Source organism: Gossypium arboreum, chromosome 8, assembly GCF_025698485.1.
Source record: "Gossypium arboreum isolate Shixiya-1 chromosome 8, ASM2569848v2, whole genome shotgun sequence".
Taxonomy (NCBI): domain Eukaryota; kingdom Viridiplantae; phylum Streptophyta; class Magnoliopsida; order Malvales; family Malvaceae; genus Gossypium; species Gossypium arboreum.
In genome coordinates, this window is record NC_069077.1 from 37,725,321 (window position 1) to 37,740,121 (window position 14,801).

The 14,801-nt window shown below is 32.4% G+C and overlaps 1 non-coding gene across 1 annotated transcript; it reads right to left on the bottom strand.

Moving 5' to 3' along the window:
• Nucleotides 1–12,939: 12,939 nt before the first annotated feature.
• On the bottom strand, nucleotides 12,940–13,046 carry LOC128279850 (small nucleolar RNA R71). Its single transcript, XR_008270043.1, has one exon. It is a non-coding gene; the product is annotated as a small nucleolar RNA R71 (small nucleolar RNA).
• Nucleotides 13,047–14,801: the final 1,755 nt, after the last annotated feature.

Genomic DNA, 14,801 nt, shown 5'->3' on the forward strand with positions numbered 1-14,801 from the left:
CCAAGCTTTGAAAATAATATACGAATCATTTATAAAAAAGACCTTTAGAGGAGGAGGAATTGAAAAGTGGGAAATGATTTAACTTAGCTTTAAGGAGGAGCAATGGAGTGGCCAAAAATGGGCCTACCAATTGGGGGGTGGAATTTAAGAGCTGATTAACAAAGATAAAATATGGGGACTTTGCCTTTGAAAGCATGGTTGGTTAAGTTATTAAGTCATGGATGTAATGTCTCTACCATAAGCTATTTGTTTTTATTATATATATATATATATATAATGGGTTTTATTTTATGGGGTTTTCTAAAGTTATATAGAACCCCCTCCCCCTCTTGCTTTGGTTTTCAAAATTATTGATAAAATAAATTTAATTAATTATAAATAATCTAACTTCTTAGTCACATATAATTATATTTAAGTTCATTCTTCTGTACCCCACCTTAAATCTTCTCATCATCTCATGGATCTTTTTCTTTCTTTGGTGCCCATCCTTACCCTTCCTCTTCAATCCTTCTATGGTCCTCATTTTCTAGAAATAGTATTTTTACTTTAAATAATCCCTTATACATACAACTCCAGTTTGGGAATATGATAATGAGTTATAATGCTATAATTCAATCTAAATTTAACTGTTAAAAATTGTACATATCAATTAAATTAAAATTCAAATAATACTAATCTCTTTTTCAATTGTTTCCACATTATAAATAAACTTTTATATAAAAAGTGTTAGATATATATCATGACGTGCAATTATATTTAGATTTAGATTAATATATTTAGATTTAAATTAAAATATATTTTAAATCTATATACTTTTATACTTTAAAATTACAAGCCTAATTATTAACAATAACATTGTTAAAATTATTCTATTAAATTCAAATTTATTATACCGTCTGAATCTTAATCGTGTTAACAAGTAGGTCTAAATTTTAAAATATGAAAACTTAATGAATTAAATTTTAAATATGTAAAAATACGAGAACTTAAAATATATTTTAACCTTAAATATCTTCTAGTTGTGGGTTTGGCCACACTTTATAATAATTGATTATGATTATAAACATTCAAATGTGTATTATTTATACTTATATTTACCATCATACTTTTACTTATAACTTCAAATATATATATATTATTATAAAATCAATTTACACCATGAGTGAATTACGATGTTATTGATCCATGCCCATGTTCAGTTCCTGAAGTATGCTTAGCTGAAAGCAAATTTATATAATTTCAAGTCATCTTTCTATTAAAATTCATACGCAATGAGCTGAAAAATTAAATTTATCTCAACTCAAAACTTATTAACTAATAAATTCAACTCAATTAACTAATTAATTCACACATAATTTTCATAAAATAAAACTTAAATTATTCTAAGATTTCAATGTGAATGAAGGACTTGTCTGAAAAATATTCTTTTGGCTTGTCTTTCTTGAAAATTATCATAAAATTATCAAAATAAACAATGAGAGCAAGTGATTGCGATAGTTACGGCAAAACTTGGGAAACCAGCACATCTACAAGCTGGCTCAAAGTTAAAAAGTGTGGATGGCATGCGTTCAACCTTCAACCCCTTAGCTCTTAAAGCAGCCTGGCACTGGTCAGGGGCTGAGGAGACATGACGAAAAACTAAAGCACAAATTAGAATCTTGGCAAATTATAACTTTTACCTAAAGAAAGAGAAAAGATAAAAAAGAAAAAAGAAAAAAAGGCCAGCAAAGGGGTCACACAGGAGAGAAAAATAAACTTAGCTTTTGAGTCTAAATCTTGTCTTCTGATTGTGGAAATGCAATGATGACCCACTGACTACTTGTTCTAAGATGGGAACCGATGCCATTGCTAGCTTCTACCGACTTTAATCTCAAAGTGCTTTAAAGCATGTCATGCATCTTTTCAGTCTGTATTTAAACAGAACTATAAATACAGTATGGAAATGGGAGTTTTGCGATAGACATCATAAAAAAAGTTATTCAAAAAGAACCCTGCCGGCGTCCTACACTGATCCAATCGTGGCCATGAATCCTTGAAGACTGCCATATTTCTCTTGATTTGGGTTGGGCCAAGTGAAACGCAAAATGCACTTCTTATTAAGTCCCAATCTCTACTCTTTTTTAGGCTTTCAAGACGAGCCCAAAGAGATCCCATCGAGTTTTGGTTTATAAATCAGATTCCATGAGACTGATAAGAGCTATGATGATTTTCTTGGATATGATTTAATTATAATTACAAAACTAGTTTTAAACCCTTACTCAAAAAACAAAAAAAATCATATCTATAATTATAAAAGTTCATGGAAAAGTTTAAGGTACATGTTGGGACCTTAGTTGTCTTTGCACTTGAAGTTTTTCCTCATGTTCGAACAACTCCTTGAATTGCATGTTTTGTCACCATATTTTATTCTTTGTTCAAACAACATGTCCGGATAGACATTTGAACAACAATATGGACATGTTTTCAAGATAAATCAAATGTAATATAAAGTTGACATTTTTTACTTAGATCTTCATGATGTGTTACTCTATCAACAAATAATCCTTAGGACATGTTTTATTCTATCCTTAATGACGTTGATCGAATTTGGGAGAGAAGATGAGGACGGATCGGCTTTCCTTATCTAATGCCTTATCCTTTTTTTTTATTTTTTTTACTTGGAGGTCAAGTTGGTTGTTTTACTAGGATATGTAGGAAGATATGAGATAAATATTTAAGATATCTTGAGAGATAAAATCAACTTTAAATTGATGATAAATCTTATCTAAAGGTTGGTTGGATGATGATTTAAAGAAGCCTATAAATAGGTTGCATTGCCACACATGTTAGTGTGCTTGTGGGAGTGCTTTTGGCTAGTTATTTGTATATCTTTTACCTGATATTTTTGCACTCTTCTGTTAGCCATTTTATTGGAGAGTAAACCTTGTTGTAAGTGAGGTTCTTTTGAATGAGAGATTTGTAAACAATTAGGTTCATAGTTTGGGCTACAATTATCCATTGTGTAAAGGGTAGATTGGTCGTAAGCCAATATGTTATGCGAAAGATTGTTCAATAAAATCATTCATTGAGCCAGGCTCCGTAGAGTAGAATTTTTTGTCGAACTGCATTAATAAAGTTTATGTGTCTACTCCTCTCTTTCTTTTATTTGCTTATTGTCTTTATTACATAGTCTTGTTCGAACTTATGTTCAAACATTTGTTAGGACTTCAAGTTGGGATAGAGAGCAAATCTACTTATGCTCTTTCAATTGGTATAAGAGCGGCTTCAAGATTTGTTTGAAGTGATCCTATGTTTGGTTTGCAACCATGGAATCCATGAAGGAAGGTAGTTCGATTACTCAACCCCTATTGCTACTTGATACAGAAAAACTATGCATATTAGAAGGCTTGTATAAGAGCTTTTATCATGTCTATTAATGAAGTTGCTTTGGAAGCTATAGAAGAAGGGTGGACTCGACCCATTGTGACTGTTGTTGATGGCACCACACGTCCCAAAGAAAGAAGCAAATGCACTATTGAAGAAAGAAAGATTTCTTATGGAAATTCATAAGCTTTAAATGTAATGTTCACTGGAGTTGACTTAGATAAACTTAAATTTATTTCAGTTTGTAAATTTTCCAATAAGGTATGGACAACCTTGCTGTAACACCCCCTACTTGTATCTGACGCCGGGACAGGATATGAGGCATTAAAGCACTTAAACGAAAACAATCATGCAAACCGGGCCATAAAATTTCATTCATATTTTAAAACATTCAATCACATGCATATAGTCCCTTATTTGGGTTTACGAAGCTCAAAACATACTTTAGAAAGGGTTCGGGACTAAACCGAGAACTTTGGAAAGCTCTAGGAAAAACTTAGAAATTTTTCTCATGAAACAAGGTCACACGCCTGTGTGCCATCAACACGCTCGTGTCCTCAGGCTGTGTAACTCTCTGTTTATGACGTCAGCAAATAAATTGAACCACATAGCCAGGCCACATGCCCGTGCACCAGGCCGTGTCCCTCACACGGTTGAGACACACGGCCGTGTCTCATCCCGTGTAGTTAACTTTTAGGCTATTTTCCAAGCCTTTTTGTTAGCCTTACATGCACATACATATACATGGATCCAATGGCATTCAACATCCTCAATTATGATACAAACATATCATTTACCTATCAACATGCATGTGTTACACATTCCCACATTAAGCCAAGACTAGCCATACCATAGTTATTTTTGTGCCAATTTATTTCAACTTATCATCAAACTTCCATGTTCAAAGCATTATTATTTATCTTCATATTACATATTTAATTCATGATCATAAAACATGCATTCAACACACATGACATATTGCCAACCATGCATGACAAACAAACATAATCATATCTTCACATCATAAGCAATAAATCATAACTTGACTAGCTATACTTACAAGCCATAATCAATATGAGCCACATCTCATGGCCATATACAATAGCTCAAAATAGGCCAATACATTTGGCCAAATAATAATAACACATGTCATAGAACTAGGTCCCTATACATGCCACTCACTTGATAATTTTAACATATGTAACAATATTCCAAAGGTATTGGCTTGATAGTGTGATGCTGCCTCCGACGATCTCCAACCCCAAGCCGACCTAACAACACTAAAAGAAATGGAAAGGAGGGAGTAAGCTTAAAGCTTAGTAAGTCCATATGAAAATACTAAGCAAATTATCAACATGATTCCATGGAAATATAATCATAATTACACTTTTACTTATTTTCTGGTCATGCTGTTTTCTCGAGTCATAGTTACTAAATTATTTATACCTAGAGCTACAGAACTCAAAATTAAGATCCGTAAATTTTCCTTGAAACTAGACTCATATATATTTTTACCATAAAATTTCAAGAATTTTTGGCCTATCCAATAAGTACAGTTTATTCTTTAAATTTACCCTTGTTCTGCTGCTTGACAGCTTTGACCTTTCTTTACTAAAAATTGATTATCTTATACTACAGGTTTTGATTAATGTTCTCATCTATTTATATTGAAAGTAAACTCATTAAGGATTTTAAGCATATAAATTGTAACCCATAATTATTTTTTTTTACAATTTTTAATGATATTTCCAAGTCAAAATAGGGGATTTCGAAATCATTTTGACCCTGTCTCACAAAAATTCAAATATCTCATAATGTGAAATTCTTTTGCTTACACTGTTTCATCTATGTAAAATAGACTAAAAAATATTTAATTTCATTTCTTATTCAACGTCTAATTAGATTTTCATGATTTTTGGTGATTTTTCAAAGTTACACAACTGCTACTGTCCAAAACTGTTTTATTACAAATTTCACTCTTACAGAATTTCACTTACTCCATTCCATCTTACCGAAAGTTTTCTCAACTATCGAGCACATTGCTCATAAATTTCCACAAATATATACTTGCACTTATTCATCACATGGTCATGTTCACACATATTTTCACTTAGTCAATTTCTCGTTGAACTCATCAGAATAATAACAGATACACGGTTGCCTACACATATTACCACCCTTGTAACCGAAGCTATCTGGTAGGAATAGTAGCCTGCACTTAGAACTACACATGCGACCAATAATCCGGTACACGTAATAGCTTGCACTTAATACTACACACGTGACCTAACTATCTGATACTCGTAGTAGCCTGCACTTAGTACTACACACGAGATTGTAGTTGTCGGGTACGCATAGTAGCCTGCACTTAGTACTACACATGCGACCTAACTATCTGGTACACGTAGTAGCCTTCACTTAGTACTACACACGTGATCTAAAACCATCTTAAATAGATAGTAGCCTACACATAGTACTACACGTGTTCTCACAATGGATCATTTGTATCATTTCTATTTCGAAGGTTCAACCGGGAAATTCCTCACTTTTCAACATTTAACAAACTCATTCATAGTCTATTTCGATTCGTAATTTACATCAAATGATCATTCTATAGGCAAACACTTCTCATATAATAATGAAATATAATAACATAAAAAGAATCGATATATTATTTACATATAAACTTACCTTGAATGCGAGCAGGACTATTTATTCCGATTTAGTCCATTCCCAATCTATGCCTGAATATCATTTTCCTTGATCTATAATATCACATTTAGCTTAATAATTAGTCACATTAATCATATGGGTCCAAAAATCATATATTTACAAATTTGCATTTTGAGCCCTAAACTTTCACATATTTGCATTTTTCCCCAAGGTTCGTAAAATAATTTTTATCCAATTTCCTTGCATTTTAAGCCTAGCCAAATTATTTTCATAACTATAGCAGCCCCTAATTTCCACTAAATCACACTTTTATGACAAATTTTGTAACTTTTGCAAAACGATCCTTTTTGACAATTTCACCGAAAATCACTTAGTAAAATCGTTTATTACACATCAAAAATTCATTTTCTACCATTAGACATCAAAACACATGAATTTCATCCATGATTAAATTTTTAAACACAAACCCTAGCTCAAAATATGGGTAGAAATGAGTAGATCTTGTTACGAGGATTTCAAAAATGTAAAAATCATTAAAAACGGGGCTAGAACAGACTTACAATCGGGCTTGGAAGCTTGAAAAACCCTAGCTATGCCTTCTCCATACATGTTTCGGCCATGGAGTAGAAGATGGACAAAAATTGGCTTTTAATTTTATTTTTAATTTATTTTAATTACTAGATTACCAAAATGCCCCTAACTTAAAAATACACCCATTTCATGTCCATTTTTGTCCAACAAATTATCCAATGGTCTAATTACCATTTAAGGGCCTCCAATTTAAAATTTCATAAAAATTAGACACCTCTAACATGTAGAACTCAACTTTTGTATTATTTACAATTTAGTCCTTTTGACCAAATTAAGTGTTCAAACGTCAAAATTTTTGAACGAAATTTTCACAAAATCATCCCATGAAATTGTAGACCATAAAAATATAATAAAAAAAAATTTTACTGTGTCAAATTTATGGTCCTGAAACCACTGTTCCGACTAGGCCCTAATTCAGGATGTTACACTTACAAAACCAACATGAAGAAAATGATGCCATACATATGTCAAAACTTCAAATTTTAATCAGCAAGTTTGATAATTTTAGAATGCATGAAGATTAGACTATTTTTGAATTTTATGCCAAGTTATGTGTAACACTCCTAACTCGTTTCTGTTGTTGGATTAGGGTTATAGAGTGTCATAGTACAATTCCAAACATTCAAGTTCAAACAAAACCATTATTCAATTTAAATTCTAACATTCATATAAACATTTCATTTATAACATAAAATACAATTACGGGCCTTAAACATGGCCTACGGGTCCTAAAAATAGTTTAGGAACATTCAATGACTAATTTGAAACAAAAAAAAAAAAGAAATTGGAAAAACTTAAAAATTGGAAAACAGGGGTCACACGACCTTGCGGCCGGACCGTGTGACATAGTCCAAGCAGTGTGGCCAACTTTGTGATAAACCATGTAACTTTTGAAATGATTTCACATGGCCGAGTCACAAGTCGTGTCCCAGATCGTGTGACACACTAACTTAGATCAGACGACCGTGTAAAGAGACCGTGTGCAGCACACGACTGTGTGTCAGCCCGTGTACACCAAAAATTACCCCTGATCAAAGGTAATTCAAACCCAATGGCTTGAGCACCAAACTAACCAATTCAAGATACTTTCATATGGTTAAAACACATTCAAAGACATCAAAACATACCAAAAATCAATCAACCTAGGTGTCTAACCAATGTGTCCTTATTGACACCACAGTTTATAAGCCAAAATGAACCAAAACCAAACACTAATCAAACATCAAGTCAATTGGTATTTGGATTCATCAAGAGCAAAATAATCACATAAACAATTTGTCAATCAACCAAAATTACAATTCCAACAATCACCCTAATTGTACATATTTAGAGCTACTCAAACATTCCATTCACATCCAACAACTTATATATACATCATTTTGAACATTAAGTAAGAGACCTAAAATAATTACAAGTAATTCACTTGATCAAGTACTAGACATATATACATACATGACCACAAAATTTCACCAAACTAAGTATAAAAAACGAACAACAAGGAGAAATCAACCAAAAGTCCTAATACATGCCATTCATAACCAAGTTCCAAAACAACTCAAAACATCTATGAAAGAATAGATGGATGACTCGAACTTCCGATCTACTAGGCTTCAGGAAATCTAGAATAAAAACACAACACGTAAGCACGATGTGCTTAGTAAGTTCAAATTCATGTAAACACAACTTAATTACTAAATTTACTTTATGTAAAACATACATAATTTCCAAAACACTCATATTTATTCAAAAATGGTTATTCCCATAACAAACCTAAAACCTTTACATAATAGTCCATTCCAATGATATCCTTTTCGTTTCACATCCTTTTCAACCTTTTCATTGCTTCGGGAATGCCATGATATCTTGCAACCATGGTCTTTCCCTTTTCGAGTATATTGCTATGATATATTTTAATCATGGTCTCTCCCTTTTCTCAAATCAAGAAAATCCAAACACCATTTCATAGATATGTAATTAAAGATATCAATTTACATCATTAAATCAAATGAATTACTTTAATTGAAATAAGAACTTACCTTGGTAGAATCGACTTCGACACGAGCCCAACGACTATTCCACTACTTTGGTGTTTCCGCGATTAACGTCCGTTTGGTTCGTTTCTTGATCTAAATTATAATTTCATTCAATTAAATTGATCAAATAGCCTAAAAATAATTAATTCTAACTTATAACCCATTTCAATGTGAATTTATAAAATTAACCCTAGCATTTTAATTTTTACGCAATTTAGTCCATGAACCTAAAATTCACAATTTAATCATAATTAATGAAATACCATGTTAGCTTATTTTTCCTAAGGTCCAATATAGTCCATATTTTTCATTATTTCACAAAAGTTTCCTTGAATTTTACCATTTTCATAAACAAGTCTCTAAACCTTAAAATCACCAAAAATCACTTAACAAATTATGTCTATTTAACTACCAAACTTAATAATCTATCAACTAAATTTACAAACACTTCCAAGTCATTCAGGGAAAGTCCCTAAACTTTTAACAGTTTTACGAATTGTCCCCCAGGCAAGCTAAAACGATAACAAAAACATAAAAATCATTAAAAATGGGATCAAAATCACTCACATGCACCCTTAGATAGCTTGGCCAAAGCTTCCTCTTGGCTATGGTTTCTTATTTTCAGTTGTTAACAAAAAGAATGGAAAGAAGATGATGACATCATTTACCACCCTTTAATATAATTTACCATTTATTTAATTACTAATTTAACCTTTTAAAATCATTAGAATTACAATAAAACCAAACCAATCCATAAACATCCACTAACTTAAGATATGGTATTATTACTATCTAATTCCTTTAGTTTACACTTCCATAGTCATTTATCCCTTTTAAGTAATGGAAACCAACATTTGCAACTTTTACGATTTAGTCCTTTTCACTTAATTAACTATTTAAACATTAAAATTTCTTAATCAAATTTTAATACGGCCCTAATAAATACTCGTAAACATTAAATAAATATTAAAATACTAACTCGTTCATCAGAATCATGGTCCTAAAACCACTATTTTCAACACCACTGAAAACGGGTTGTTACAACTTTCCCCTTAAAGGAATTTTCGTCCTTGAAAATCTTACCAGAGAATAGGTTGTGGTATTACACTTTCACAGCTTATTTTGGTTCCCAGGTAGCTTCCTCAACCTTGTGACGGTGCCAAAGAACTTTAACTAAAGCTATGCATTTATTTCTCAACTTTTTGACTTCTCGAGCCAAAATTCTAATTGGTTTATCACTATTCAACATATCAGATTGAATTTCCATGTCGGCTGGTGAAATCACATGTGAGGGATCAAAGTTGTACCGTCGCAACATCGATACATGGAAGACATTATGAATTTTCTTTAATTTTGATAGGAAAACTAAATGTTAAGCTACCGACCCAATTCTTTCAATAATCTCATATAGCTTATGAAACGCAGACTAAACTTTCTTTTTGACCAAAGTGAAGAACTTTCTTCTAGGGCAGTACTTTGTATTTAAAGCTAAATGTTAAACAAATGCCAACCGAGTATTCAAAGCTCTCAAAGTAAATAATTATTTTCGACTCAAAGCATCCGCAACAATATTAGCTTTTCTTGGATGATAGTCAATAATGAGATCATAATCTTTTAACAACTCCAACCATTTACGCTATCGCAAATTCAATTCTTATTGAGACATCAAGTATTTTAAGCTTTTTTGATCTGTAAAAATGTGACATTTTTCTCTGTATAAATAGTGTCACAAAATTTTTAAAAGAAACACAATAGCTGTCAGCTCCAAATCGTGTGTCATGTAGTTTCTCTCGTACGGTTTCAACTGATGGGAAGCATAAGCTACAACTTTTCCTTTTTGCACCAAAACACGACTCAAACCATTAAGTGAAACATCACTATGAATCACAAATTCTTTGCTGAACTCTGGTTGAACTAATACATGGGCTTCGATTAACATTGCTTTCTACTGATCTAACTCTACTGGTATTTATCGGACCAAACAAATTTTACATCTTTCTAAAGTATTTTTGTCAACGGTGCAACAATCATTGAGAATCCTTTAAGAAATCGTATGTAATTGTAACAGCCCATTTTTCAGTTGTGTCAGAAACAGTGGTTTCGAAGCCACCAAATTCGACGAGTAAGTTCATAAATATTATTATTTAATATTTACGAGTCAAATATGGTTTTAAAAAGGTTTGATTTGATAATTTATGTTATATAAGTGAGTTATTAAGTACAAGTGGTATGACCCTAAGGTCAAGTGGTTTTAGAAAATGAGCTATCGAGTCCTAATAAGTTATAAAAGTAACATATTTTAATCCCATTCTTAATGCATTTTTGGATGATTAATTATGCAAATTAGTGAATTTGATTCTCCTAGTCCTTTAAATTCATGTTTCTGTACTTAGGAAAGCATTTGGGAGTGAAAGGAGTGAAAAACGAGCCAAAATTGGACAAATAGAGCTATTTTCAAGATCCACACGGCCTGGGCATTTCCACACGGGCTGGCCACATGCCTGTATGAGCCATACAGGTTGGCCACACGCTCATGTGTCAGCCCATGTCGATTTTGTACCCTACTTCCCAAATACGCGGAAAAACCCATTTTTTAGGCTTTCTAAGTATTCTAAAGTCTATAAATACCAATTGAAAGAAAACCTAAGGGAGCAATCAGAGAAGATCGAAGAAAACACTCGAAGAATGCCATCAGAATCAACTCGGAAGCGGATCTCTTTCAAGATTGAAGAATTTCGTTTAATTTCTTTTGAATTTTTATTGAGTTTCTTTATGTCCTGTGGTTATCCTAACTTTGAGATGTTTCTATTCAGGATTATGAACTATATTCCCTAGATACCTAGGGAGGATGAAACCTATGATGAATCTTATTATTTGATTTCTAATTTACTTGATAAATTCTTAATTATTTTTCTCAATTATGTATGCTTATTTCTTGTTTTAATATTTTTGCAATATTATTTCATGTTTAATGTGCTTACTTCAGTGGAGCAAAAGTCCCTGTTTAAAAGTAGATCTAGCATAATTGAGTCAAGTTGCATGCAATCCTAGAAATAGGACGACATAAATCTACTAGATTAGAGCCAAATCTAATAGGGGAATCCATAGATCGATTTAATGAGACAATAGGGGTTTTAATTAGAAAGAGATTTCAATTAATCAACCTAGAGTCAGTTGTTCTTACTCTCGAAAGAGATATTAACATGATTTAGGGATTTCTATGGATCAATACACAAGTGAATAAATCGTTTAATTCAAATTCATAATAATAGATGAAGTCTAAGTGGATTCCTTCCTAGGTATTGTCCATATCTCATTAGTTATCCTTAATTATTTTCCTATTTCACTGTCTGTTGCGTGCTTAAGTAAGATTAGTTTAGTAATTTTAGATTAAAAATAATCACTCCAATTTGTTGGCTAAATAATAGAAAAATAGTAGTTACTAGTACTTTTAGTCCTCATGGATACGATATTCCCTACTCACCACAGCTATACTATTGTTCGATAGGTGTGCTTGCCTTTGTCGTATTTATAGGTAGTTTAGTGACCATCAAGTTTTTGGCCCCGTTACTAGGGACTAAAATATTAGTAACACTATTTTAATTAATTTAACCATTTTTATTTTGTTTTGTTTTGTTTTTAGTTTAATTTTTACATTATAATTTTTTTTTTTCTTTTATTTGCTTCTGGCAAGTTCCTTTAGTTTATGACTAAAAGAAGCCCACTAGAACCATTATTATTTGATAGTGAAATTGAAAGTATAGCTCCCAGAGACCGTAGAGAAGTAAGGCAAATTCGACAGAATATAATAGACGAACAAGACATTATTATTACTGATAAGATGGGTGATAACCAGAATAATCCTTTACCTCCTGCAGTTGTTGCAAATCTTGTAGATCCAAATATTGTTCCTCGTACTATGTACGATTATGCCAAGCCCAATCTAACTAGGGCTGAATCGAGTATTGTGAGACTCAATATTACTGTAAATAATTTTGAACTGAAGCCGAACACTATTTAGATGATACAATAATTTGCTCAGTTCGATGGCTTGTAAGACAAAGATCCAAATATTCATTTGGCTAATTTTCTAGAAGTCTGTGATACTTTCAAGATAAATGGCATTTTTGACAACACCATTCGCCTACGGTTATTCATTGTCTTGTTGAGGAACAAAGCTGAATGGTGTTTGAATTCTTTACCACGAGGTTCCATCATTACATGAGATCAAATGAATGAGGAATTCCTACTAAAGTACTTTCTACCAGCTAAGACAACTAAGTTGAGGAATGATATCTCTTCCTTCGTTCAGATTGATTTAGAGACCCTATATGATGCATGGGAGAGGTATAAGGACTTATTGAAATGGTGCCCTCACCATGGGTTACCCCTATGGGGACAAGTTCAAACCTTTTACAATGGTTTGAATCCCTCAATTAGGCGATTGATCAATGCAGCAGCCGGTGGTACACTTAATAATAAAACACCCGAATCGGCTTATGAATTCATAGATAGAATGACACTAAATAATTATCAGTGACAACTCATGAGGACGAACCGACGAAAACAGCCAATGTCTTTAATTTAGATGCAGTCACCATGTTATTGAATTAGATAGAACATTTAAATAAGAAAATTTTTGGTTTATATGTTTCTACATAGGTACATCCGGTGATGCAATGTGATACGAATGGAGGAGGAATGAACAATCTAGAATGTTTACCCTACGGTCTTAGCATAAAGAATGAACAAATTAATTATATGGGTAATAATTATAGGCCTCAAAATAACCCTTATAGTAATAACTATAATGCAAGTTGGAGGAACCATCCCAATTTCTCTTGGAGTGGTCAAGGAAATCAAAGAGCATAGGCCCCTCCAGGCTTCTAACAACAACCTTACTAGCAAGAGAAGAAGCCGAATCTTGAGGAGATGTTAACAAAGTTTATCTCGGTGTCAGAAACCCACTTTCAAAACAATGAAGTAGCACTTAAAAATCAACAAGCATTGATTCAAGGACTCGAGAACCAAATCAGCCAACTTGCTAAGTTAATATCAGAATGACTATAAGGTAGTTTGCCTAGCAATACCAAAACTAACCCAAAGGAGCAACATCATGCAATTACTGTTCGAGATGAAGAAGGGTTAGTTAAATTTGAATTAGAACCGAGACAAGAAAGTGTGGTAAGTAACGATAAGGTTGAGGTAAGCCAGAATGAGCAAAAGCCGGTTGCTGCAAAATAGTAACCTTGAGTGTCATATCCTAACGAGACGAAGAGAGACCACATGAATGAGTAATTTGGTAAATTTCTTAAACTTCTGAAAAAATTACATATTATCTTATCGTTAGTTGAAACTCTTTCGCAGATTCTCAATTCCGTTAAATTTTTAAATGAGCTTTTGGTAAACAAAAGAAAGTTACATGATTTGTCAACTGTAGAGCTAAATGCAGTTTGCACGACCATATTGCAAAATAAACTACCCAAAAAATTGAAAGATCCAGAGAGTTTTACTATTCCTTATTTAATTGGTAGTTTGACTATTAACAATGATTTAGCTGATTTAGGGGCTAGTATTAATGTCATGCCCTATAAAATGTTTAAGCAATTAGGTATTGGGAAACTCAAACAAACTAGGATGAGTATTCAATTAGCAGATAGAGCCATTAGATTTCCTAGGGGTATTATTGAATATGTTCTCGTAAAAATTGATAAATTCATATTCCTAGTTGATTTTGTTGTTTTAGACATAGATGAGGGTAATGAAGTACATTTAATTTTAGGTCGACCCTTTTTAGCAATTGTAGTTTAACTATTAACAATGATTTAGCTAATTTAGGGGCTAGTATTAATGTCATGCCCTATAAAATGTTTAAGCAATTAGGTATTGGGAAACTCAAACAAACTAGGATGAGTATTCAATTAGCAGATAGAGCCATTAGATTTCCTAGGGGTATTATTAATATGTTCTCGTAAAAATTGATAAATTCATATTCCTAGTTGATTTTGTTGTTTTAGATGTGGATGAGGGTAATGAAGTACATTTAATTTTAGGTCGACCCTTTTTAGCAATTGCTAGAACTATAATTGATGTTGGTATAGGTGAATTAGTACTTCGTATATGTGATGATTACTTTCTAAG